The sequence below is a fragment of the Montipora capricornis genome, chromosome 5, assembly GCF_036669925.1.
Source record: "Montipora capricornis isolate CH-2021 chromosome 5, ASM3666992v2, whole genome shotgun sequence".
NCBI classification, from domain to species: Eukaryota; Metazoa; Cnidaria; class Anthozoa; order Scleractinia; family Acroporidae; genus Montipora; species Montipora capricornis.
The window spans coordinates 24,456,813-24,461,812 of NC_090887.1; the positions used below are offsets into that span (position 1 = coordinate 24,456,813).

The 5,000-nt window shown below is 37.4% G+C and overlaps 1 pseudogene; it reads right to left on the reverse strand.

Moving 5' to 3' along the window:
- The window catches only part of LOC138049974 (broad substrate specificity ATP-binding cassette transporter ABCG2-like), a 39,713-nt pseudogene extending 38,969 nt beyond the window's left edge, over positions 1-744 (reverse strand).
- Between the last annotated feature and the right edge of the window lie 4,256 nt (positions 745-5,000).

The window sequence follows — 5,000 nt, forward strand, 5'->3', positions numbered from 1 at the left end:
AACAAATCGAAAGTGGTTCAGCGTTGTCTGTAAACTTATAGACAAAGATATTAGTCATCAAAAATTTGTGGACTCACGAGGCACAGCAGAGTGAGTCCAGAAAAAAATTTAACCACTGTGATAACAAATATCATTGTTGATAAGAGTACAGACAACGCTGAACCACTTTCGATTTGTTTTTTACCACAATATTCAACGCTAAAGAAAGTTTTTATTTCAGAGCGTGAGCAAAATCATGACACAAAGAAAGAGCAAGCGTTGTCTATAACTTTCTTGCAATATGATTGGTTTATTTCCCAAACGGGCATTCTTGATTGGCTATTACATTGCGTGACAAATTGTACGCGTACAGCATTGTCTCGACTCTTATTGACAACGGTAAATTTAACCTATCAGATTGCGCGATTACAAGCAATTGTGGTAAAATCCTTTATTTTCTTCAAAATAACATTCAACTGATGTTACAGTAGCACAACCCTCACCTGAGATTTTTGATAATTTGTCTCTCTTTCTTTATTCCTTTCTCCTTGGTGGTGACTGAGTAACAAATGTTGTGATAGGAGATTACTGTTGTACTTCCAAATTGGTTTGAATCTGTCGAAAATGACCGGCTTAGTGGTGAAGGGCCATTTGGTTTGGTGTCATACACTGGAACATCATGTGTTCTGTGGTTTTCCAAAGTAGGTTGTTCTGTTCCTAACAGTGGTGTCTTTTCATTACTTGATATCTCTTGGTTCATCTTATAACACTACGCTACGGAAGTAATCTGGTTTCTCTTTAGAATCTAAAATAGATGGGAGACATCAATATTGCCTTTAAAATCTATCCTCAGGTTGAATCCATTTTTACCTTGAAAAAGTATGTTAAATTGGTGATCCTCATTTAACCTACCAAGGTTGAATATGCACTCAGATGAATTGAAGAAACTTTTTTCTGGAGCCTAAATTAAGCCTAGAAGGAAATTAGGGTCAGTTTTGGTTATTCTACATATACGTGGACATCAATTGACTTATTATGCAAAAGTAAAATAATGAAAAGAGGTTGAGCATATTCGTCATTGTAGTGTAGTGGTGAAGACACAGGACTATAGATTTGAAGGGTCTGAAATCGGGAACCGGTAAGTGCATAGTACACTTCTTCGTTCCCTTTACTACATTGTAATGTTGAGAGTGAATAGATAATTGTATCAATAAAGAAACCGATAAGATGATATGAAACATTAACAAGATGTGTTGAAATGCAAAAGACAGAGTTTGAGGGAAGATATCTATAGATGTTTTCTGTCCTTTTTGGGAGGTTGATAGTTGCTAACTATTCAACTTAAGTAAAATGAAGATCACCAATTTAACCTTGTAGGTAAAAACGGATTCAAAATGAGACCACTGCCACATTAAAGAACTATCAAATTATTATCCTATATAGTTCTCTTTGTAATGACAAGGCCATGCCTCACAGAGAATAAATATGATTCAGCTAAACAAACTGTATCTTGGTGTCACCCCTGCAAAATACAATGTAAGCCTGACAACCACATTTCTGACTAGACGTCAAAGCCCTATGCTTTCTTTGGAGGAAATTTTAAGAATTAATACATGTACTTTCACACTAAAGACTTTGCCATACAACACACGTCTCTTCGAACCTTGACCTCTTTGGTCTGGGACCCAAACCAATATGCCAAACTTACAATGGTTCAGAGAACTGTCTGTGTTCCTCATTTTGAACTAAACTACTAATGGCCGCAAAACACTGGAGTACAAGAACTTTCCTTTATCTTCTGCAACACATGGCTGTTACAATGCATACATTGTTTGGCTAGCCTGGATCGGGTTTTAGTTTAAATGGAGGCAAGCATTTCGAGACAGTCATTGGATATTACATGGCTGCATAGGAGACTATCCTACATTTGTACATTTTCACAAGTCAAGAGCTACCTTAATATTGGAGAAAAAGTACAAGTATCATAAAAAAGGTTGCTGTTATTCATAGTGGTGAAGTACAATAATAATAAGGTTTTTTCGTTTGTCTTACAATGTGGTCACTTGTGATGTAGATTGCGACGTTTCGACTGCATACTGCTAGTCTTCATCAGGTGATGAGGTCAACTGGTTACGCGTCACCTTTTAAGCAGGATGCTCCACTGTGATTGGTTAATTTTCAGCAGCTGTGATTGGAGTATTTTGATCCTCGCAGTTTTGGTGTGTTGTTCCTTCGGCAGTCCGCTCTCGCACAGTTCTCCTGTGGTTGTGCTTCTTGATTGTGGGCATCCATGCTTCCGGAATTTCTATTCCACTATCCCTGTTGATGTTGTTAGGGTGAAGTCTTATGTGAATCGCCTCTTTGACCCTGCATGTGTACCAATGAGGATCACGATCAATAAACTCTACTTCGTTCCCCCTTTGGAACGAAGTAAAGCGAGGATCAAAATGCACCAATCATAGCTACTGATCACAGCGGAGCACAATCACAATCACAGCGGAGCATCCTGCTTAAAAGGTGAAGTGTAACCAGTCAACCTCATCGCCTGATGAAGACTAGCAGTGTGCAGTCGAAATGTCACGATCTACATCACAAGTGACCACATTGTGAGACAAAAGAGAATACTTTATTATTATTGTACTTCAAGTATCTTCTTTAAGTTCTCAACACTCACAATATTTTATTGTTCTTTTTTTTTATCTTTAGACCCTGTGTGTACATGTACACCAAGAATGGAAAATTTCTTATCGGAGACTTCTTACTCCAAAACTTTGTTTACTGATTAACTATCTCTGACGACGTCTCTCCCCTGGAGGGTACTTGAGGTCTGAGCCTTCATAAAATGTGTCAAGCAACACAAGGTTGAAGTGATTCTACACATGTCTGTGCTCACATTCATATTCGTTTATTAATTAAGTGATACTTCGATCTGCATCTTCCAGGTGGAAGACAGTGAATCTCATTAAATGAATGAAGCTTTTAAGATATTAGATCTTACATGTAGAGAGACTTCTCAAAGTTAATTGCATTTCAACATACTCCAATCTAAACATCACTAAATATTTATACCAGTGTAAAACAGGGAGAGCTCACACCCTCATTACCTCACAACAAATTTATGGCTGCATGACTAATCCACTCACTCTTCCTGAATTTCAACATGGATTAATTTTAATTTAGTATAAATACACAAGTGATTATACAAAATCGCGCGCTCTCATTGGCTCGCTATCTCGGATTATCAGCCAATAATCACCTCGACGGACAAAATGGTTGCCAGTAGTCGTTTTGCCACTGTAAGTGAAGATGATTTCGCGTTGAAAGGTTTTTTTTTTCTTCTCTTTTTTGAAATAATCACCTGTGTATTTATACTAAAATAATTATTCACCTCGGGCTCAGTGATTATCTGTGAATATTCACCTTGACTTCGTCTCGGTGAATATTCACCGATAATCACTTTGCCTTCGGCGAATAATTGTTAATTGTAGCAATTGCAAAATGCACTGTCACTTCCAGTCTCTACAATTTAAATATAATTATCTGAGAACAATAAATAATTAGTTATTATTCACATGCAAGGCCTTCTAATATATTAGCAATATTCACATTTAGTATAAATACACAGTCAGGTGATTACACAAAATTTGCATGCTCTCATTGGCTTCGTCTCGGTGAATATTCACCGATAATCACTGAGCCTGAGGGGAATAATTGTTAAATTTAATATATACATAAAGTTGCAAGGTACACTGTTTTTTAAAGGCAGTGACAGCAATTCATTATAATTACCAGCTGAAAGAATCACTTGATCACGAGCAACATAATTTACTCGTGACAATCTCGTGACACATTTAAGAGCACGCTGGGTTTTTGCCCTCCATTGCTTGCTTGGCTGTTCAATTCAATTTCAAAGCCTATGCCATTTCTTATTGAGCTAAACTGCAGAATACTCGGCACTTATTTGCATAAGAATAGCATGTACTGCCATAAGCCTCGTTCTTCACACGATTTCGCTACAGTATTCTGCAGCAATACCTCCCTAAAAATATTGGCTTATCACATGATTACGTAATTGACAATTTTCGTTACTTTGCAAAACGTGGCGAGAAATATTAGACACAACAGAAAAACCTGTATGATACCTGTTCTATTTAAAGTCGTTCGCATTGATTGTCACAAGCCTTAACTCCACTCGAATTTTGGTTTGTATTTTATTCTTAAGCTACATGAATTGTACATAATTTGGCAGAATATTTATGATGATCTATGATTAATGCAAGCTCTAAAACTAGATAAACACGTTTAAAAAGCAGTCACTTCTTGTCCTTTCTATCAGTAGGGGCATAAATTTAAAGAGATACAAACAATTTTGCAAATTATTGAAGGGTTTCATACCGCGTTCGGGACGCCTGACGTGGACTGGTCTGCACGTTCAAAGGCTAGATAACTTTATCCTTTGGACAGGTCACTCACTATCCATAAAATATACTCCACGTTAAACGTTGACCAAGTCTTTGGTACACGTCTTTACTAAGATATGCTTAGAGTGTGTATTTTCGAGGTCACGTATGCGAAAACTACTATCTCGCACAGATTGAAACTGTCGGAAAGTGACTATATTCGATTCACCGGATTTTAAAGGTTCTCGGGCGTTTGAATCAACTGGGCCCTGAACAAAGCTAGGAACGTTGACGAAATGCAAGAATCAAACTTATCCGAAATTATATCGATACATTAAAAATATGCTTTCATCAAGAGAACATTACCTTCACGATGCTTGATGCTTGATAGTAAACGATCCCAATCAGCCTAAATGTTTGGTCACGCTAAGGTCACGCAAATATAATGTACTCAAGTGAACATTTAATTCTTGGATTTCACATGACGTCACGGCCGCCATATTGGTGTCCCCAAACAATGAAATGGCGGCCATGTTGGTGTCCCAATCACAATCCTCCGGGAATTGAAAGCTATTATTATGCTAACGTCTTCTTTTGTTTTCGTTGAAAAACATGGCTGTT